Source organism: Taudactylus pleione, unplaced genomic scaffold, assembly GCF_031769625.1.
Source record: "Taudactylus pleione unplaced genomic scaffold, aTauple2 ptg000314l, whole genome shotgun sequence".
Lineage (NCBI taxonomy): Eukaryota > Metazoa > Chordata > Amphibia > Anura > Myobatrachidae > Taudactylus > Taudactylus pleione.
This window is the reverse complement of record NW_028284715.1, coordinates 479,586-503,680: the sequence shown is the minus strand read 5'-3', so window position 1 is coordinate 503,680 and position 24,095 is coordinate 479,586. Positions and strand designations below refer to the sequence as shown.

General features: G+C 47.3%; 1 protein-coding gene across 3 annotated transcripts in view; it reads right to left on the bottom strand.

Moving 5' to 3' along the window:
• The window catches only part of LOC148510580 (gap junction gamma-1 protein-like), a 165,187-nt gene that overhangs the window by 96,041 nt on the left and 45,051 nt on the right, over positions 1 to 24,095 (bottom strand). For 2 of the 3 annotated variants that reach the window (XM_088442573.1, XM_088442572.1), the window contains exon 2: positions 22,418 to 22,509. The gene's annotated coding sequence lies outside the window, so the exon portion shown is untranslated. Of the gene's footprint in view, positions 1 to 11,946; positions 12,040 to 22,417; positions 22,510 to 24,095 lie in introns of those variants that run through there. The other variant, XM_088442575.1, reaches the window with a different exon arrangement.

Genomic DNA, 24,095 nt, shown 5'->3' with positions numbered 1-24,095 from the left:
CCAAGGCTGAGCAGCTAAAGGAGCAGGCTAGCTATTATTTCCAGGGTCTTCCCGACAATGGAATGGAAGGTATTTTTATTGCAGATGCAACTTATGTTTATATAACAGAGCAGGCGGTATTGGATTTGAGCTAGCACTACCAGTGACTTCGCCCACTTGTGGAACACAATGGGAAGAATAAAGGATGGTTAAATCCCCAAGGTAGAGGGGGCCAAGTGGTTATACAACTTATGTCCATTGTGTTAGGTCAGAGAAGAAGAGGCCACGGTGAGACTTGTTATGTAATTGTGAGTGGAATCTGTTTACGTTTTAAACATTCCAAGAAATGGGATTGCATTTCTGGTCCAAAAATATATTTTAGCTCCAGCTGTTATTTGTCATGAGGATTTCCGCAGATAATGTATTTCTTGCTAAACAAAACAATGGAGAATGAAGAAAGAGAAGTGTGTTCGGACTTCACAAGGCCTGAGAGGATGGAGGCTGTGGGCCAAGTGGGCACTAAAGGATGATGACGTGGTTTTTACAGGGCATCAGAGAAATGCATGTTTTTTACAGGGCATCTGGGAAGGACAGTGTAAGACAGGTGCAATCTGACTGAGCCAGTTTAAACCCCATGGCTGTGGGAGCAGTATACCTTTAAAGACTTTTGTTGTTAAGTGTCAGTCATTAGTGTTAGCCTATAGGGATCCTTGGGGGTTTGGCCTTGCTGGTATATTAGGTCTGTTATCCAAAGACGACTCCTCTTTGTTTCTGGAAATCCCACCCTCCATCCCTGTTTGTGCTGTGTTATTTGTTTTGAGTGTTGTGGCGGAAAGAACGGTAATGTGCTTTTAGTTATACAAATTAGATGGGAGCGCTCTCCTGGTTCAATGATAGGCCAGACCAGTCCCTTCCGGGACTGCCACAGCTCATCCGGGCTTTTTGGGTAGAGTTGAACACCAACTAGTGATGTGTTTGGTCTGCATGTGTCTGTGGGAGTGTCCGTTCCTTGTTGTCCGCCACCATACTAACTTTAAGCTCACAATTAATTTCAATTGGCAACATCTAATTATCTAATTCAATAACCCAAATTTAATATGATTAATTATTAATTAATTAATAATCTGATTTCAAATAAATTTGACCTTTATTTTTAAATCCAACCCATGTTGTCTGTGTGTTTATTTTTAGATAAGTTTTAGTTGTGTTAAGTCAGTAACGTATAGTGCGCATATCAACCATAGGGAGTTTAATGTAAGGTACTTTCAGGGCATTAAAGAAATTCATGGCTCTTGCAGAGCATCTGGGAAATGCATGAATCTTACAGGGCATCAGGGAAATGCATGGCATCTGGGAAATGTTTGTGTCCTACAGGGCATCAGGGAAATGCATGGGTCTTACTGGGCAACAGGGAAATGCTTTGGTCTTACTGGGCATCAGGGAAATGCCTGGGTCTCCCTTCTTCCCCCCCAACCCAAACCCTCTCTTAGGGGTGCCTAACCCTAACCTCCCCTCCTAGTGCCTAACCCTAACCTCACCACAGGGGTGCCTAAACCTAACCCCCCCTCCCCACACCCTAAACCTAACTCTCCCGGGGGTGCCTAGCCCCTAACCTCCCCCCCTTGTGCCTAACCCTAACCCCCCCCTTCCTCTAGCCTAACCCTAACCTTCCCCGAGGGAATGCCTAACCCTAAGTTCCCTCAGGAGTCCCTAACCTAACCCCCCCATCCCAGGGCAAAGTGTTATACTTACCCGGCAAAGGATGATTGGGATGGCGGGGGTCGGTCTTCCGGTGTCAGCATTAAGATAGGCGTCTGCATTTCGACACCTATCTTAAGTCTCTTGTCGGGCAGGTCGTGTCGAGATTTAGACCGGCGGCATTACGTCCGCCAGTCTATTAACTACATCCCGATGAAATGCATGGGTCTTACATGGAATTGGCAAAATGCATGGGTCTTAAAGGGCATCTGGGAATTGTGTGTGTCTTACAGGAACCTTACATTTCTTAGACACCTGTAAGACCCATGCATTTCCCCATGCATGGGTCTTACAGGGTGTCTAAGAAATGTAAGGTTCCTATAAGGCATCAAAGAAATGCATGGGTCTTACATGGAATCGGGAAAGGCATGAGTCCTACAGAGAATTCAGGGAAATGCATGGGTCTTACAGGGCATTAGAGGAAGTGTATGGGTGTTTTTGGACATTTAGGGAAATGCAGGGGTCTTATAGAGTAACATGGAAATACAGGCATCTTATATTGAAGGAAGACCACTCCCAAGATTGAGCAGAAATGTATGGACCTTATAGGACATGGGGCATGTGTGGCCCTGTAGATCATTGGGGAGAAGAATATGGTCCTAATGGTGCTCTGAGGATGGAGAATTTGGTCCTCATAAGGCATTGGGAGAAGGGAATGTGTAGTCTGATAAAGCTGAGGGAAAAGAGGAATGTGGGCTTCACAGTAAGGGAAGGATGAAAGGGTCGGCATAACAACAATTAGAGAGGAAATTTTGGACCTCTCATCAGTGATGTGAGGCAGCCAGATAACTAGGGTTACCACCCACCCGAGATTCCTCTAGACCAGGCATGTCAAACTGAAAATACCAACCAGGCCAAATATTCAAGGTCTAAGAGTGTGTGGGCCGCAACAAAAAAAAAGTCTTATATGCAATTTTGAAAGGTTTATTATTAATAAAAACCAATGCAGTGCCCCCTGTAGTAGTGCCCCTTATGCAATTCCCCCCTGTATTAGAGCCCCTTATGCAATGCCCCCTGAAGTTGTGCCCATTATGCAATGCCCCTTATGCAGTGCCCCAGTAGTGCCCATTATGCAGTGCCCCTTATGTTGTGCCCCTGTAATGTCCCTAGTAGTGCCCCCAGGAGTGCCCCTTTTGCAGTGCCCTTAGTAATGCCCCTTATGCAGAGCCCCCAGTAATGTCCCTAGTAGTGCCCCTTATGTTGTGCCCCCAGTAGTGCCCCTTATGCAGTGCCCCCAGTAGTGCACCTTATGCTGTGCCCCCAGTAGTGCACCTTATGCTGTGCCCCCAGTAGTGCACCTTATACAGTGTCCCCAGTAGTGCCCCAGTAATGTCCCTAGTAGTGCCCCTTATGCATTGCCCAGCAATGCCCCTAGTAGTGCACCTTATGCTGTGCCCCTAGCAGTGCCCCCAGTAATGCCCCTAGTAGTGCACCTTATGTTGTGCCCCTTTTTCTGTGCCCTCTCCCAATATAGAACAGGCCCCATTCACCTGTGCAGTACTTACCTTTCTTCACGATGGACACTGGGCACCGCTCCAGTCCACGCCGTCATCACTCCCACCGTCCCGCGTAGATAGTGCCGCTGACTGGATCTAATTAGATCCAGAGCGGCATGCGCAGGCTCCTCTCATCGCGGGAGATGCGGGTGATGTCACGACGTCACCCGCACACTGCACTACTGGGAACGCTGGCCCCTGAAGCGATCACAACACTAAACACTGCCCGATCGGAGCATATTATATATATTTGGGCCAACACTGTCGGGCTGCATAAACTGTTTATTCGGGCTGCATGTTTGACATGCCTGCTCTAGACAGTCAGGAACACAGCAGCTGTACGGAGGCTGCCCAATCCCGGACGTATAGTGTCTGGAATATTGCCGGCACTCAGTGCTGGATTAGCACAGAGGCCCTGATTCAGAGCCGGATGCTCTGACAGAGCGCTCGCTCTGAATCAGGGCCGTCCTTCTTAATTTTAGAGCGGCCTCTTGCATAGCTGTGGGTGACCACCCACAGCTATAGCGAGTGGCCAGGAAGATGGTCGCGATGGTCAAGATCATCACGACCATCGGACTTGCGACAAGACCCTTGTGGTAGGATCTCGTTGCCGCAAGTCCCAGTGGACTTCTTGCTCTTACAGAGCAAGAAGTCCACCCACTGACATCACTTGTGATGTCAGTGGGGCCGGCCCTAGACGGTAGGCGTTCCCATGGGAACACCTCCGCCTGGGCAGCCACGCCCCCGGCCCGCCCACCAAAGGGGGAGTGCTGTCACTCAACATCGACAGCACGCCCCCTTTGTAGCGAGACCCGGAGCGACGGCTTGCCCGTCGCTATCCGACAATCGCGCATGCGCACGACGGAGCTGCCTCCGTCGTGTGCATGCGCACTGGGCCAACATCGACCCGCTTGCGAGCGTTCAGCGCTCGCGAGCGTGTCTGAATCAGGCCCAGAGTGCCAGCCGGTGATGCACCAACAGAAACATCACCAGCTGTCCCTCTGTTCTGATCTAACCCTCCCTGCAGTTGACCTCCTCCTCTCTGTTGCGAGCACTGCGCTGCACGTGTACTATCATCATGTCACAACACACTGCGCCCCTGAAGGGCAGAAAACTCAGAGCCGGCTGGACAGAGCAGCAGGAGCTGCTAGAAGACGACATTATAGGTAAGTGTGGGCTGGAACTGGAGGGATACAGGGAGGTTGGAGAGACACAGGCAGGCTGGGGCTGGAGAGACACAAGGGTAGCTGGACGTTGAGAGTCGCAGGGGCTGGAGAGACACAGGGGTCTGGAGATGGAGAGATATGGGGCTGAAGCTAGATAGAGACTAGGAGCATGAGCTGGAGAGATGCATGGAGCCTGGAGCTTGGGAAACAGAAGGGGGACTGGAGCTGGAGAGACACAAGAGGGTCTGTAGCTGGAGAGATGAATGGGGGTTGGAGCTGAAGAGACACGGGGCAGATAAAGAGACACGAGGCTCAAGAGATACAACAATAAGAATTTGAAAAGGGCCGCAACTAGGGGGGAGACTGGAGGTGCATGTGCACTGGGTGCGCCGCTGCACCCGCTGCCAGTGTCCTCCAGCCCGCTGCCGCAAGGAGGCTCCAAGCCGGACGCCCGCTGAGATTTTATGACCAGCGGGCGCCCTGCTCCTTCCCTGCAGTGCCGCGGTAGCCGGAGGCTGGAGTTCTCTCCTGAACTCCAGCTTCCGGCTCTCCCCACGGGCACTATGGGAGAGACGTCATGCAATCTCTCCCATAGTTCCGAGGAGCAGACTGGACTAATCGGCGGATGTCGGAGTGGGGTTTAAGGTAAGTAATGTTTGTTTGTTTTTTCTGTAAGCGGCACTACAGGGGCATTAACATATTGACACTACTACAGGGGCATTAACATATGGGCACTACTACAGGGGCATTACAATATGGGCACTACTATAGTGGCATTAGATTACCATATGGGCACTACTACAGGGGCATTACTATATGGGCACTACTACAGGGGCATTACTATATGGACACTACTACAGGGGCATTACCTAAGGGGGCATTACTATAGGTGCATGCTGAAGAGGCATTACTATAGGGGCACTGCTGCAGGTGGCATTACTATGTGGGATTTACCAGGGGGCGCCAAATTATTGTCTTGTGACAAAAATCCTAGTTTCGGCCCTGCTTTGAAACATATAAAGGGGCATGAGAGGGCTCTGGGCTGTCATGTAAGGGCATGAGGGGTACAGAGTGAATCAAGGAGCATGAGGGGCACAGAGTGAATCAAGGAGCATGAGGGGCACAGAGTGAATCAAGGAGCATGAGGGGCACAGAGTGAATCAAGGATCATGAGGGGCACCGAGTGAACAGAAAATGGCCTGCAATCTGACAAATAAAATAGTTATAACCCAACTCTGGTTTTGGCATCACCCCCTGTCCAGGAATTTAAAAATGAACAAGTGGTAATCCTAAAGCTAACCATTGCTCCACTGTGCTGTCCCATCTTACATATATGAACCTAAATATTTATATTAGTGTACTCTTATTCATCCTGACTTTTGCAGAGACAAAATGTTACCACCTCCCAAACTAATTCATTACGTTTTATTGTCTCTCAGATCTTGCACCCTCACTTTACCTCATTATGGGGCCCATTTATTAATAATCGCATTTGCAGTGCGATCTGGGCACGTTACCAGCACCCATGATCGCATTGCAGGATTTGATCATAGCGCCCGAATGAATCAAATTGCACCCGCAGGGACAGGAGCTCCAAAAAGGGGTTCGTCCCTGCGATATGCTGGGAGTGAAGTGATAGCCTCAGCGACTTCTTCACTCCTGTGCCGGGGATCCTGTGCGTGCGCGTCCTACTGATCACACATGCGTGGTGGCATTCCCATGGACCCTCTTCCGGTACTTTTTGCGATGTGTAGCCCATAGGCCAGTGGTTCCCAAACTCTCTTGGATCACCGCATCCTAGAGTATCAGTATTTTTTTCCTGGACCACCAACCCGTGACATCCGTTTAGGTGCTCCGAGGCACCCCAGGGTGCCGCGGCACCCAGTTTGGAAACTACTGCCAAAGACTACAGCGGCTTACGTTAGCTGCCGGGGCCAAGCTCTGGAATGCTTCGTATTCCGGAACGGGGCTTGTGGCTGCTGGCGGAAATGGAGGAACTGCAGTAGATATCAGAGCTATCTACTGCGATCCCTCCATAATACATTCAGGGGACACTTAAGTATTTGGGGGTATTTTCGGGGAATATGCTGCAAATATTTAATTACAAATAGACCCCTATATAGTGTGGAAGAAAAAAAAAGAGAACAAATCACATCATCATTTGCTCCACTATATATATGTCCCCCTATTTCAGTCAAGGTACCGTATGCCCCAGGGTGATGGTACTTTGGTGAGGAAATAGGGCCTCATTCAGCACTGATTGCAAAATTGCACACACACGCACCCGGCCACTGCGAAATTATGCAAATTAATGCGATCGCAGCACTATACCAAGCCGCCCACCACTGTATAAAGCCGCCCACTTCCCATTACTCACATACCTTTGCAAGTCTGCAAAAATATCGGTAACACTGAGTAACATCGGACCCATACGCACATTGTGGTTGAGCTGACCTCACTCACAAACTGCTAAACTTCGGTATCTAGAGCTGTCGCAGGGGCTTAATTATGCACGCCCCTGTAACGGCGTTCAAACGCACTGGCACGCCTGCGTTCTTCGAACCACCCCCCATCACCACCCACAAACGGTACTTCCTGTCAATCACTCTGCGATGGGTCTGCACAGCCACTGCGATCGCAGTGGAGCATTCACGCAACGCGCACTGCGGCTTTGACGCGTGCATAACAATCGGCCGACTGCATACGCAATCGCATCTGCGATCCTTGCTGAATCAGGCCCATAGCTTGGCTCCTGTTTAAGGAGACCCGCCAGAGGAATAGGCAAATAAAAATTACCTTCAGGAGCTTACAAAAGTCAGATTAAATAGTAGATAGCTAAAAATAAAACAAAACAAAACATGCAGTTCTGAAACAACTGGCCGGAGATCAAAGTAGTTCTCCTACGTAAAATCAGCCAATGATAATCAACAGTGACAAGTTCTTCTTAAAAACACATGTTCCGGTTCCGATTTCACGTCCTTACATCCCAGTAAACGCATAACTAACAACAGAGAAGTATTTCCCTCTGCAATAGTGAAGCCTTTTAGCTGCGTATACTCAGTATCATCTGAATCCAATTTCTCACAGCTAATTATATTTATCCCTTGACTATAAAAGGGAAAAAAAAGCTGAAAAAAAGAGCAAAATCTCTGGAAGCTACAGACAGACAGACGGACCGAGCGCAGCGTCTCTCCATCATCCCCAAACCAAGAGTCATCATTCATGCAATTTCCTCTCCGTCATATATAATCTTTCCATTTTCTAACCATTTACCAGAGATTCTTCACTTATGCGTCACCACCACAGGAATTACTCAGCAGGCCGGCCACTTGTACTTTTGGGTCTATTTATTGAAGGGAGAAAATGGCTGTTTTTGCCAGTGATAGGGCTTTGTCATAGCAGCGCTAGCGATAGCAGTGACCCCTACCGACAATAAGATACATCGGTGACAGCCGGCTGTAACAAGGGTTGTCTCCGGAGGGCAATAACAAGCTATGGGCCTGATTCAGAGACGCTCGCAAAAAGCGAGCGCTCGCTCTGAATCAGGGTGGCAGCTTATTTTTTTTAAAACCGGCCTCCTGGCCGCTCGCATAGCTGTGGGTGACCACCCACAGCTTTTGACCATCGCGACCATCGGGCTTGCGACGAGACCCTTGTGGTAGGGTCTCGTTCCCGCAAGCCCCAGTGAGCTTCTGGCTCTAATAGAGCCAGAAGCTCACCACTGACATCACTCGTGATGTCATCGGGGCTGCCACCAAACGGCAGGCGTTCCTTCGGGAACGCCTCCGTTTGGCAAGCCACTCCCCCCCTGACCCGCCTACCAAACGGGGTGAGCTGTCGTTCAACATCGACAGCCGCCCCTTTTGGATGCGAGCACCGGAGCGAGTAATTTCTCGCTCGCTCCGGGGCTCGCGCACACCCAGTGCGCGCACTGCACGGCCATCGACCTGCTTGCAAGCGGGTCTGAATCAGGCCCTATGATCACAGATAAATGTTTCATACTTTAAATAAAGCATTTTTTTCTATGTGTAAAAATCTTAAAATATTAGTTTTACACTGTTAAAAATAAATGTGATGCTCTGCTATGGGGCTGGGCTATGCACTGTTCGGACCTTACGTGCAAGTGTCGCTGTGAGTCCTTGACGGGTTACAGGTATTGGAGAGATGAAGGAGAATGGAATTAATGCTGCACAGTCCTGTATGGATTGGTGCACAGGACCATTACTATCTGAGGCTGATTCAATTGAATGTATATGGTCTATACTGTATCTATGATATAAATAACCTTTCCACATAAGAATGACCTGAGGCTCACAAGATTGCTGATAAGGACTGTCAAGCTGGGTACAGTACTACACACTAAACCATAGAAACTTAGAATTTGACGGCAGATAAGAACCACTTGGTCCATCTAGTCTGCCCCATTTTTAAACATATTGTTACCTCAGCCCTTATTGATCCTTACTTCTTCTGAAGGATATCCTTATGTCTATCCCATGCATGTTTAAATTGCTCTACTGTCTTAGCCTCTACCACCTCTGATGGGAGGTTATTCCACTTGTCCACTACCCTTTCTGTGAAGTAATGTGTGTACCCAGCAATGCGACTGACAACATCCACGCCGACAGGCCGACATATCGGGCTGCCAGTACACATTGGATGATCCGATGCCCAATACGTCGGCCCCTGTCGCATCCCGCTGCATGGGGTCGTCAGTCACATCATCAGATTGAGCTGCATGTAGGGCCAACCTGACGATGCGGCTAACGACCCCGCGGGCGCACGCAATGACCGCTTTAGTGGGTACACACTAGACGGCTTGTCGTTACGATCCATTCGGATCAGGCAAATCATTAAAAATATCGTTATGTGCGTACCCAGCATAACGGGTTAAACAAATTCATTTCTAAGACTCAAGTCACTCACAAGTGCTGCAATATTTCTAGTTCTACACAATCTTCCTGAAAAATCGACTCAATTATTTTTTTACGATTGCTCAATGGAAATGTCAGCTGTAGTTGCGGATTTTCCACCTTATGCTGACGGGAGATTCTGTTCAGCTAACACGATGTTCATGCGACTGCAAGCGGGAAGCTGCGCCGCCCTGTGATTGTGCCTCAACCACCGCAGCCCTCATCATTAGTATCGGCACTTGCGCCAGCGCCACGCCAGATGCAAGAGATGCGTAGGAAGCTAGCGACTCAGAATCACGCAGAGCTTTTGATACTCGCCCATGACACGTCCATAACACTCCCACAAGTCAGGGCCAGTTATGTACAATCACACAGTCGTCCCTGAAACGCGGGAAATAGCCAAGTTCCATCTGACTCAGAATAGGACGGACATACAAAAAGATGTGTAAATTCGCATCTGCACACGCACTATACGCAAAACTTGCCATTTGCGTCTATACACAGCATACCTGCCGACTTTCAGCTCGCTGTCCGGCTTCCATGGCAGCGGGCGTCTCGTGGCAAAAAAGGGGCGTGGCGCTGCTCCGATATTAACGGCATTGTGAGGCAGGGGGCGGGGCCATAATGACACCATTCAGCTCAAAACGCCTCACTGCCCACCACCCTCCCACCCGCTGTGGGGGTTTCTAGTGTTACTGTGGGGGGGGGGGGAGATTTGGGTGGATCGGCGGCCGCTGGGAGGCCTGTCTTCCCAGGGGGCCGGGATCGGCACCGAATTTTTGGGAGGCTCTCGGCCAAATCAGGAGGGTAGGCAGGTATGATAGACAGAGATTCGTCCTCCGACCCGGAATCAGCACTCTTGTGTCTATGGGGTTGATAGATGAAGCAGTGAAAAGAGTGCAGAAGTGGACCAGTGGAGAAGTTGCCCATAGGAATAGCAACCAATTAGCTTCTACCTATCAATTTATAGAATGTACTTGATAAATGCTACCTCAAAGCTGATTGGTTGCTATGAGCAACTTCTCCACTGGTCCATTTCTCCACTTTCTCAACATACATCAACACCTATATACCATATGGCCAGTTTCCTTACAATGATGTATCATACTTGCCGACTTCCTGGCGGCCCCCTCCAGAAGTCAGCTCAGCTGGGGGCGTGCCACAGGAAAGTGGGCGGACAGTGGGCATGATGATGCCATTGCATCATTGTCCCCGCTTCTCAATGCTGGTGTTTGCGGCATAGGGTAGCGGGGGCAGGGCCATGGTGACTCGATTCAGCGCAAATTGCGTCATTGGCTGTCCGGATTGCCCACTTATGAATGGTAAGTGGCCGGCTGCGGTCTGGTATCAGCCAACTCCGGGAGACTTGCCCACTGTTCTGGGTGTACCATCCGCTGTTTGGGAGCCCCCCGGCTGATCCGGGAGAGTAGTATTAGAGAGTATTAGTCACATCATTAGAATATTCTAACTCCCTGCAGCATTAAAATAGTTTATTTTCTTTTAGCCTCTAACAAAGCAAAAATAAATTGTAGGCTTAAGTGCAAAATAAAAAAAAGTATATATATATATATATATATATATATATATATATATATATATATATATATATACACACTAGCTGATGTACCCATGTTCACTCGGGCAGACCTTAGATATTTACTGTTTCGTTTCCATCTCACCACTCCAGTAACACATAAGTCCTTGTAGTCCTGTAGCAACTTATTCCCCTCTCTCAACTCTGGAATAACACATTCCCCTACCTCATCTGTGGAGTAACATTTTTCCCTCCCTCACCTGTGTGGTAATACATTCCCCTCCCTCACCTGTGTAGTAACACATTCCCTTCCCTCACTATTCAAATAGGGGAATCACACCAACTGCCTTTTTAGTAGCACTTGGACACATGACAGTTGGTGTTTGAATATGAACACTACTACAGCTACGATGAGACAATCAGGCAGGACATTGCACAGCGGGAAGAAACATTTTAGCCCTTTTAACTCCCTTGTTTATTTGATGAACTATGTATTGAGGAAAATTAAACTTGAACAGCAAAATGGGCTTTTCCTCAAATGTAAAATGAAAGAGACTTGGTGGGGGGGAGATGTACTAAACCTTGGGGACAGATAAAGTGAAGAGAGATAAAGTACCAACCAATCAGCTCCTAACTGTCATGGCTGTGTTTGAAAAATGGCAGGTAGGAACTGATTGGTTGATACTTTGGGGGTCTATGTACTAAGCCTTGGAGAGAGATAAAGTGGATGGAAATAAAGTACCAACCTATCAGCTCCTAACTGTCACCTTTCAAACACAGCCTGTAAAGTGACAGTTAGGAACTGATTGGTTGGTACGTTATCTCCCTTCACTTTACCTCTCTCCATTTTATCTCTCTCGAAGGCCTTGTACATCTACATATTTAAATCTGCCATATTCATCTGTGTAACGGGGAGAAATGTGTTACAGTCTCAAACTCATCTATTTTTAGGTTATTTCTAGGAAACAGACGATTCCTTTAGGAAAAAGGAATGAAAACATCTTTAATGCAGAGTTTCTGTAATATCAACGGTTCTATGAAGGCAGATTATTTTCTTATTGTACCTCTAGCCATGACTACAGGATAATAAGGGTACGTACTCAGAAATATCCAGCCACGATCCTTAACTCCACACGCTCTGTCCAGGAATCGTAGCGTTATCCCTGGATACATCAATCTCCAGCACGAGGAGCAAAATCCATCATAGGGTCCCAAAAATGACTGTGCTATGAGTTTCCTTCCCAGGTCCCTCTAAGAATGATGAAAACTTTTTTTGTGCAAGGACTCCCCTTGTAGGGTGAGAGCCTGGGAAGTCTGAGTCACTGGTAGTTCTAACCTCCCCATTGCTGAATCAGATCTTCTTCAGAGGAGGCACAAGACTCCTCTGCAACAAACCACGTTTCAGGATGGTTTAATAACTGCTGTGGGGAAGAAAAAGTGAGACCAGTCTGAATACAAAGATGTTCAGTTAGCAGATATTTAACCTCTGTGAGGGGGAAAAGCGCATTACGGTGCCAGCAGAAAATTCCATAAGACCATGGATCTCCTGGCACAGGGCAGAGGCGGATTAAGCTGCCACATGCAGTTGACAGAGATAACTAATACTGTATGTATTAAACCTCAAGCATTTATCTCGCTTTCTGTCAGTTTTGTTGTTTTGAACAAATGACTGAACCAAAAGAGCAGAGGTTAAAAAAGATCAAAAAGGGACAATATGTCATAATTTTATGGAGGAGGGCTTTTATTCACCTGGTTTTTTTTTTGTTTTGTTTTTTTATTAATAAATGTTCAATAAAAGAAATGTCTGCGGGTTACTTACGTCTGTCTATATTAGCACTTATTAACATTGGTAGGAGACGCCAGTTTGCTTGGTCAGCTGAGGTGAAATTAAATATAGCGGCTTCTTTATCAAGGGGCCCGTTGCCAGCAATAACGCATCACCCTGTACATCAGAAGGGTCAACGCTGGTGTTTACTCTACCCGAGGAGTTACAACCCTCATCATGGCCTCTCTATCAGACTTCGCACTTGCAGGGACTCCTGGTCACCTTATTGATTGCATCTGCATAAGTGTTATTATGGGAACTACAAACCCCATTGGAATTATCTTCATCACAGAGTAAGACTGTATATCATTTATTGTCTCCAGGGGAGTGTCTATAATGGGGGTAGGGGGTGCGGTGCTCACGGGCACCTGGGTCCAGGGGGACCCACACCACTTAGCCTGCTCCCATAACCTATATTTACCTGTCTGCTGATGCTGCAGAATTCACTGGGAAAATGGGGTTGGTGTCATTTTCCTGGGGAGAAATGCCCAGAGAAATCACAGACAAAATGGTGCTGGTCCCATTTACCCAGAGATATGCGCATTATATAGGGTGGGGTACGCCATCGCAGTACACATAATACCGACGCCAGAATACCGACAGTTGAAATGCCAATCCTTCTCCTAACCATGCCTCCTGCAGCCTAACACTAATCCTCTAACCCTAATCCTCTGCCTAGTGCCTAACCCCTAAACCTAACCCCTAACCACTAATAAGAATACCTACATTTGGTATTGCAGCTGCTGGGATTCTGCAGTCTTGATCCCGACCCTTGTCGGGATTTCGGTGCCAGCCTTGTGAGCGCCGGGATGCCAACTACATCCCATTATAAGTCAATAACAAATTGATTACTGCGCTAGGTGGTGGATAATTGACATTAATAAAATCACTTGGTAATAAATCCGCTCTCTATTAATGAATATGAGGCCTGATTTAATAGCACCATAATAGGTTTTATTTTGACTCACAATACTAAAAAGTATTAAGCAGCATATATCCACATACACAGAAATACAAATAAACAGTAAAACAAAAAGATTTAAAAAAAAAAAAAGTAAAATATAAATGAATTGAGCTGAAATAGCACAGAGAATTAGAGCCGTGCTCTTTTATAGGATCTAAGCCACCGTTGATATTAATACAAGCTCTTTATCATGTGTCACTTGTGTGTGTAACTATGGACCTGATTCAGACCCGCTCGCTGCCGCAGTCAGCTCGCAGGGTCTGTGGGCGTTTGTTTTTTTTTAACCGTCGCAATTATCACGTCCATCGGGCTTGCGACGAGACCCTGGGGTAGGGTCTCGGCTGCCGCAACGCTCGAGTGGACTCCCTGCTACAGCGGATAACATCAGACTGAGGACCTCATTCAGAGCCGCTCGTAAGCGGCCGCTCGTTCGTTCCGACCGATGTTCGCACATCTGCGCATGCGTACGGGTTGTAACACGCATGCGCGAACCAGTCAGTGCGGCCGAAAATCGTGTGCTCGCTAAATAGCGAATGCCTGCTAATTTGAGTGACAGGAGGAGGCGTTTGTGGGTGGTAACAGGGGAAGGTGCTTGAAAACGGGGAGTGGAGATCCGAACGCAGGCGTGCTTAAAGGTCAAAACGGGCGTATTATGGGTGTGCATAATTAACAAAGCAGCGTCATCGACCACGTCAGTTGGGTGTCTTTTAGCCAGAACTGCTCGCATGATTGCGGTAGGAAAATGCAACCACAAGAATAGCGAGCAGTTCATTCGCCTGTCGATGTACTCGATTAATCTAATAAATAGCGGACATGACGTATGATGCGAGCGGCCAGGGGGCGTTTTTTTCAAAATAACGACCGCATGTTTTGTTCGCTTGTTCAGACATAGAGGCGTCAACAGACCGCAAAGAGCGAACGGTCAATTTAAATAGCCACCCCCCTTTTCTGAACGAGCGAGCGCAAATAGCGTCCGGCTCTGAATCAGGCCCTGAGTGAACAGAGACCAGCTGAGTGGCAGTCGGTTGGGATTGAGGTAATCTCATCACATAGTGTGCGCTGGGACGCCAGTGCACATGGATATCCTTATTTTTAACCTCATACAGAAAGTGTGTCTATTTCTAACAAGGACTGCTACATAGTTATGAATCCAAAAGACTATGGAAATAGACCTGATTCAGGCTCGCTCGCTGTGAGCGATTTTCGCCCATCTGCGCATGCGTATAATTCGCAGTGCGCGTGCGCAAGCCATTCGTTGCGATCTGATTTTGGTAGCTAGTAAACCACTATCAGGTCGCTGCTTTGAGTGACAGATAGCGCCGTTTGTGGGTGGTAACAGGGGAAGGTGCCTGTGAACGGGGGAGTGATTTTTCGAATGCAGGCGTGTCTGCCCGGCAAAACACAGTGTAAAGGATGTGCATAATTAGCAAAGTAGCGTCATTGTACATGTCACCTGCATGTATTTCAGTCCACACTGACTGCAGTGCTTGCGGCGGGGAAAGGCAATCCCAAGGGCTGCAAGCAGCTCCGATGGCTCACGATGGTCCCGATTAATCATACATTTTCCGGAGATGACGTGTGTTGCGAGTGGCAAGGGGGCGTCTTCAGGCACTTGTGAGCGCACTTTGCCGTCACTTGCTAACACACAGTGGGCGTCCATACGCGACGCACTGCGAGCGCTTGATTTACATAACCGGTCCCTTTTGCCAGCGAGCGATCGCATCTTGTGAGCGGGTCTGAATCAGGGCCATAGTTACACACACAAGTGACACATGATAAAGAGCTTGTATTAATATCAACGGTGGCTTAGATCCTATAAAAGAGCACGGCTCTAATTCTCTGTGCTATTTCAGCTAAATTCATTTATACTTTACTTTTTCATCTTTTTGTTTTACTGTTTATTTGTATTTCTGTGTATGTGGATATATGCTGCTTAATACTTTTTAGTATTGTGAGTCAAAATAAAACCTATTATGGTGCTATTAAATCAGGCCTCATATTCGTTAATAGAGAGCGGATTTATTACCAAGTGATTTTATTAATGTAAATTATCCACCACCTAGCGCAGTAATCAATTTGTTTTTGACTTGTTTGTGAGAGGTTTTTACTTTTGTGGTCTGAACACGACTATTATTACTTACAGCAGGTTTTGAAAGGTGTTTTGATATTTTCAACAGCGCCCGGGTGCAGGCACTGTTTGCTTGTTTTATATTCATGTGTACATCCCATTATATACTGTTATATATAAAGTGCCAGAGTCTACTCGGGGCATGCGAGGGCCAGAGATGGAAGGGTAGGGGGACAGTGCGCATGTAACCCTTCTCTCTTAATATGCCCCTGATTAGCTTCAATGCAGAGAGGCTTGTTATTTGTATCCATCATTATCGCCAACAATATAGGCGCTACATCATCCTGTTATAAAACAAATTTGAACACAACTTGTGTGGAGCTGAGAAAGAGGCGAGTAGCCGCTCTGCTTTGACCTTTGCTGCAGGTCATGTTTTTCTGGATATTCCTATAGTTACAGCAAGAGACATAATTACTGACCAAGTCAATTCCATTTATCCACTAGTCAGTGAAACGTAAAGAAAAGCCGTAAGACATGAGGGTCTATTTACTAAGCAGCTCGCTCTGAATCAGGGCCCTCCTACCTAAACTTGGAGCGGCCTCCTGGCCGCTCGCCTAGCTGTGGGTGACCACCCACAGCATATGCGAGCGGCCAAAAAGATGGTCGCGATGATCAAGACCATCGGGCTTGAGACGAGACCCTGCGGTAGGGTCTCGGTGACCGCAAGCCCTGGAGTGATTTTGGCTCTATCAGAGCCAAAATCACTCCCACTGACATCACTACTGATGTCAGTGGGGCCGGACTCAGACGGTAGGCGTTCCCATGGGAACGCCTCCGTCTTGGCAGCCACGCCCCCGGCATGCCCACCAAATGGGGCGTGCTGTCACTCACCATCGACAGCACGCCCCCTTTGGTGCGAGACCCCGAGTGACGGCTTCCCCGTCGCTCGCCGGGTCTCGCGCATGCATGCGCAAGATGGAGCTCCCTCCGTCGTGCGCATGCGCACTTGGGCACCATCGACCCGCTTGCAAGCGTACAGCGCTCGCGAGCGGGTCAGAATCAGGCCCAGAGTGAAAAGTGATAAGAAAGTGATAAGGTGCCAGCCAATCAGCTCCCAATTGTCATCTCACAGGCTGTGTTTGAAAAATGACAGTTGGGAGCTGATTGGCACCTTATCACTTTCTTATCACTTTTCACTCTGTCTCCTAACACTGCTTAGTAAATAGACCACATGGTCATTTAAGGGTAGTTGAGGACTAGGGTTGAAAGACCCTGTTTAATGATTATTGCCATTTGTCACCCATTCCCCCACAATAGCATAATGCATATGTAATCATAAATTATGTAAAAAGTAATAAAATAATAATAATAAATAAATCTTTCACAAATAACACTAATGGGCCTGACTCTGATTTGTGAGCAAAGCAAGAAGAGCCAGTAACTTTTAACCTTGGTAAAACCTTGCTGCACTACAGGTGGGGCAGATGTAAATTGCGCAGAGAGATTAAAAGATGTCCTAGAGCCAGGCGCGCCGACAGCTGCGCGGGGCCCGGGTGAAGGAGGCGTGGCCTAATTGTGGGAGGCGTGGCTATTCCTCCTTAGGGAGAAAAAAAAAATTTGCAGCACTGAGGAGGGGGCGATGTGAGGTCCTCAGCCCGACGCATAGCCAGTGGGGGGCACGATCAGTGTGATCGCTCCCCCCACAGGCTTAAGAGACTGCTGCGGCTGTTGCTTAGCAGCCGCAAGCAATCTTCCAGTGCAGCCCAGCATATAGCAGTGTGTATTATAAATATTTTCTTTGTATTATTCTAATAATTGTTATACTCAAACTCTGAAGTAAAAAGTGTATGGCAGGCAATGCTGGGCATACACGGCCAGATAAAATGCCTGTCAGACCGACAGACATTTTATCTGGCCGGCTGCCAGCCGCAGAAGTCGCCGGCATACACTGTGAGATTTCTCTCACAGTGTATTCGGCAGACATCTGCGCTCCGCCCCCGGGGGAGGAGACATTTCCCTGTTCCTTCCGTAGGAAGGAACACAGGAAATGTCTGTCTGTCAACCGCGGCTGGGCATACACTGAACGATGCGGCCGACAGTTTATCGGGAAATATCACATCGGACGGGCATGCTTGACAATCCGGCATGCCCGACCGAGCAATATTTAACCCTCGGTCGCCCCCCCACACGCTACAATTATCGGGGCGATCCGCCGATATCAGGTGGATCGCCCCAATAATTGTAGCGTGTATGGCCAGCATAAGGCACTGCCTCCCCTGTCTACTTTTTCCACACATCCCTGATCAAAACACACCAAATTTCCAGCACTATATACTGCTGCACCTTTGTATAATTCCCACATGAACTCTCAGGCTCATATATGTATGTGTAAATCTGGCTCTGACACTAGCCAGTGCCTCCCCAGCCATTTAATTCACCGGACGACACCGCAGTCCTCATTATTATCAATGGGTACTATGATCTGACCCCTGTGTACTAAGCTCCAAAATGCAAAGCTTTTCGGAATTTGGCCCCTATGGAGGCTCCAGGTGCAGGAGAGAGATCTTTCGATGTCTCTCTCGCAGCCCCCGGCCGACTCTGGAAGCTGACATTGTGCGCCTGAGCAGCATCAGTTTCCCCCAGAGTAGTCTTTCACTTCTCTGAAAGACTTCTACAATTTGCCGGGGATATAGCTCGCAGGGACAGTGGTTACCGCAACCACTGTCCCTGCGAGTTCCCCTTTCTACATAGCGGGGATGTTTTCAATAACAATGAAAATACCCTCTGCGATATGAATAGACAATAATCGTGGCAGTTCCGTGATTGTTAGTACATAGACCCCTTAGATCTCTAAATTCTGTGAAATGAGAAATTTACAAATACACGGGTCTTCGCACTGTGAAATTCATTTTGCGTGAAATTCTGCAGCAACTATCTAGTTCTGAGAGGAAAGAAACGCACCCAGAAAAGGGCAGACGCCAGGAATCATTTCTGTTGTCAAATTATATATTTCTGTGATCACGACTTAGTCAAGAGAACTGGTAAAATATCATATGGTGGAGTTTACGAGGGAGCATTTCAGGTTAGTAAAATCCAGCATTCTCAGCAGTTTAGTTAGTCATTTGCCAGCCCAGTGTGATTACACTCAGGAATTGCAAGACGTTGCTATAGACAGAAGACTTTGTTGTTCTTAGTTACAGAGGTCTGGTACGGTTCTGAAATTATTATTAATTATCCTGGCTCTCCACTCCCCGTGTTTCTGTAGATCCTAAAATACAACGGATGGTTGAATATAGCACAAGAGAAAGCCACAATTCTTCCTATTCTGTCTCTATTCTTTATTTGAAAGACTCAGGAAACCTGACTTCCCAATAAGATGTAAATGATTTCGTATAATGTCAGAGCCGGATGAGGGCTGAGAACAGGCAGCTGTCTAAGGAACACGATTCAGTCACAGGTTCCACACTGAAAACAAATAACTGCATTGGGGAGTGGCTAACATTGATGTTTTCTTTCCTTCTCTCATGACTCTAACACACAAGTAACAGCATCTAAATGGTGCTCAAAGTCGTTAAAATGAAATACTTTTTCAAAACTTTTCAGAAGAATATTTGCCTTACATCTGACCACGAAATGTGTCGCGTTTCATCGGCTGAAATTGGCATAAAGTGCTCCCCGGTCATCATCTCAGCTAGGTACATACACTATAAATCAATTACAAGCAAATCCAAATTTACAAATAAACCGCAAAGGCAAACAAATGCGGAATTCGTTGATTGTATCACTGGAACATCGGCGAATTAGCTTGTTCTCCGCTAGACTTAAGTCATGCAGAATTTCAATGCAACTTCTTTCAATTCCAATTCAGTGGAGACTAGGAGGTCTATTTTCTAAGCCTTGGATGGAGATAAAGTACCAGCCAATCAGCTTCTGCCATGTCACAGGCTGTGTTTGAAAAATGACAGTTAGGAGCTGGTTGGTTGGTACTTTATCTCCATCCAAGGCTTAGTACATAGACCTCTAAACATGCTAGTATATTTTGCTTTTAGGGACATTGTAACCCAATATGAAAATGTACCAGTATCATGCACCACACTCACGGGATGTGATTAAACATAAAACGTAAATGCTGGTAAATGTTTTTAGAAAGGACAATTCTGCTGTGAAAGGGTAAAAATAGTTTTTCTGGATGAGGCCTTATGACATCTGCACACCACATGAAAGCCATGGGATATAAATCCATTGATGTCTGTGTTGTGCCACGTTTGCAGTCCACGCAAACTACTTAGCCCGTGGTTATCTAATGTTGGAATGCAGCGAGAGGAACCAGTCCTCTGGATAAACTCCTGCGGCACAGAAACCACAATTCCTTTACGGTTATTTTTGGGCGGACCTCACATCTGAACGTACTGAAGATATGGGAACGGTGCTCTATATATTAACCACTTGCTGACCACAGTATTCACCTAAAAAAACATCCATTCCTTTAATATGTTACATTAACTGTTTATAAAACTGAAAAACTTTTAATACAGATTTAATTATAGAGAGAGTACCTACGACACAGACTGAGATCAGGGACGGGCAACTGTATCGCTGGTCACATAGCAAATATTATAGTATGGGCCCAGTGATGTCACTATAGCCTTATAGGGACGCTTTTAAGCATACGCAGGCTAACAAGGGCATCAAATTCTCCTCCTTTGAGAGCAGAACGGGTTTTTCGGTGGAGTGGGGGCACTATAGCAACCGCACCCCGTTTAGTTCTGCCCTTGACTATGATTTTGATTGTCACATGATTGCTTTAAAACGATCACCCAAAATGTTTTTATGCAAGTTAACACTAGATACATCAATGAACAATATCTGATACATTCCAAAAATAAATATTTTGGAAAAGTTTGCGCCTTGTTTTGATTCTTAATTTTAGTTATGATGCTATTAATGGACAGGATTTAGGGCTCGATTCAGACCCGCTCGCTAGATGCGTATGCTCGCACTCAGTGTATGCAAATTTGAGAAGGCAGACGATCGCACGGTAAAGCATTAGCACGGCCACTATGTCTTGGTGAGCGATCGCTGAGTGTATGCAGACGCCCACCAGCCTGTCTTAAGACGCCCACTTGCGCACGTTATCTCTAGGAAGTGTATGCAACCATCGGTACATCGGGTACCATCGGATGCATTTGCAGTGCTTGAGACAGACCATCCCCTACCGCAAGCACTGCGAGCAGTTCAGTGTCAAAACCAGCCAGGTGACGTGTACTATGACGCTGCCTCTTAAATATGCACGCCTCTGAAACGGCATTGAGACGCTAAGGCGTTTGCATCTCCACTCCCCCGTTTATAGTGGCCAGCCCCTGTTACCACCTACAAACGGCTTCTCCTGTCACTCATTCTGCTGGGCAGTCTATGCGCAGCGCTCGAACGCTTCCCGATCTCTCGCTGCGGGTCACGCATGCGCACTGCGATGCATATGCATGCGCCTAATGCGAACATCAGCCACCTACGAGCGAACGCATCCTAGCGAGTGGGTCTGAATCAGGCCCTTAGTCTCCATAGCAGCTACAATCCTTGCACCTATGGTAGTTACGCCCATGCATCTAGATCTTAATGTGGACTGTAGAAGGAATAGCGACACCTGCAGGGCAAGGATGGCCATCAACCATCAATGATTCGAAATCAATGGTTTATGGCCGGTATCGAAAACTTTACCATCTCTGCCATCGATGGTCAAGTGAAAACCGATATATTTTTTTCTCGATGGGACGGAGCTTAGCCAAGGCGCCCAGTTAAGCCCCACCCGTTTTTGATTGGCCCGCGGCCCATCGTTCCTCACCGTAGTGGTGGCCATCGAGGGGTGCAAACCAACCATGACTCACCATAGATGGTTTGTGAGCCATCTATGGTAACCACTGATGGACCCAACGATGGTAACCGTTGTTGGACACCCCTCCAATGGCTATCCCTACTGCAGGGAGCATAGTCTAATACTGTCGGTGCATAATAATTAACACAACATTACATCACTGTATTTTTATGCTAATTAAATAAAGTGCATAATTCACTTTAAGTACCTCTAAATTATTGAAAGTCACTTTCCACTAAGGGCTCGTGCTACCTCTGAAAAACTGCCCATATGTGCATACCTTTATATAATATATACTAATAATAATGCTGAAAATCTTCAATTACAGAAAAGTTGAAAGCATTTCATTACCTCCTGGTGAATTAGCTAAGTGCATAGAAGGATGCGGAAAGATTAACAATTTAGAGGCTGATTCTGAACATGGCCGCTGAAATCATTGCAACTGCTGCAAAAGAAGCGACATGCCCTCGTCTGGCTAGCCAACGACTTGTTACCGCTCAGGAGCGCCCATTGAAATCGCCTCTCTCTGCGCCCAAAGTAATTCTGCCGCTTTCTACGTTAACCATCGGTGCGTATGCGCAGTGCAACTCAGACTGAAAATATCGGCCGCTCGCATGCGGCATCGACATAGCATGCACCTGCGAATCAGGCCCTCTGTCGGCACGCCTATGCATGTTGCGGGGCGTGCGCAATCTTCCATCTCTTTCTATGGCACATGCGCAGTTTGCAGATATCCGCGGGATGTGTCCACAATCGGACTTGCGCCTGTCTCGGAATCAGGCCCATGAACTCTGTATATAAATATAAATAGCACTAGAAAAGAGCAAACATCTGGGGTACGTTACCTTGTCACTAAGAAGAAAAAGAGGGATTTTATGATTCCGGCTCCTTACAGCATCCCCGGGAGGAACGGACCTGTGTGTTGTATGGGCTGGAGCTATGGGACAGAAAGAAAAGACAGAATTCATTATTATTCTCCATGAGCAGAATCCTCTCACCAGCAAGCACAGGGAACATCACGGCTGCCCTCCTCAATAGCCCTATTGTACCAGAGATAGGAGCATTGTATCAGGGTACAACTTAGTGACTGATACTCAGTAAGAATGCCCATGCCCCGCCGGGCTCATTACCTGATGGACAAGTGGCAAACTGAATGCCAAGCACTGAAGGACAAGGGGGCAGGATTGATAAACACTTGGTGACAATCCTGGGTAAACAATTGTCTTTTTATCTATATCAATTTCTCCGTCATCATAACACACATAAAGGTCTTATTATAAATGATCATGAAATATAGAATACTAATACAAAATGACAGCAGCGGTGCGTTATTCCGTATACTACACAAGTGATGATCACATTATATAATAAAAGACATCAGTTGTGCTATACAATATGATAATGTTGGTTTTTATGCATTGCCTAATTAGAAAGACCCTCTAGATGACTATCAAAATGGGAAAATACTTGTGTCAGTATTTAAATGACAAAAGATATTTTCAGAGCTTAATGTGCTGCAATGCACGGCATGGCCGGATTTGAGTCTGGGAGGGGCAGTGGGGGGGCTCTGGTCTCACAATAAAATATTCAACTTTGACTCAGAAAATCAGTGTAACGGGAACATTGTGTGATCTTTCACTGGATATCCCTTTTGCTGTTCTTACTTTAATCTTAATAATAATAATAATAATAATAATAATAATACAATTTATTTTTATCCACACGGTATATGCAGCACAAACATGCCGACTTTACAGGACTCCTCCCCGGGAGCAGGCAGGAAAGAAGATTCTGCAAACATCTTCGGGTGGCGGGGACGGACAGCAGACGTCATTAGGCCCCGTCCCACCACAGGAAAAGGCTGCAATTTGCGGGTCCGTCGGGAAGGGGCGTGGCTAAATGGCATGATTCGTGTCATTTTAGCCCCGCCCCTCCCGATGGACCCATGAATTCCTAAGATAAAATCTCCCCATCCTGCCCACATCACCAGGAAGTGGGCAGGGTCTGGGAGATCTGCCTACACTTTCAGGGATGCGGGGGGCTACCTGAAAAATCGGGAGCCTCCCACGACTTCCAGGAGTGTAGGCAAGTATGATGCAGAAACAAGTAAGAGGTGACATAAAAACCAATATAGTACAAATCAGGGGCGGAACTACCGCCGGTGCAACGCACCGGGGCCCATGGCAGTGAAGGGGCCTGCCATCCGCAGCTGGCTGCATTATATCAGCAGTACTGTGATGAGTCAGACTGACTCATTACAGCGCGTTGCAGCCGGCTGGGGGCCCTAACAGAGAAGTAGGACACCACTGCGGTCCTGCCAGAGGAAACAGGGGGGTTGTGGGTGGTCTGGCTGGAGAGGAGGGTAGTGGGCGGTATGGCCGAAGGAGCACCGCCCCTCCCAGCGGCGTCACTAGGGAGGAGCAGACCGCACCGGGTTAACCCTTCGAGGGGGGTGACACCAAAAGCACCCGCACCCCCCTCCCCCGCAGCCTACAGTATAGCGCCCACACCCCAAATACCTCC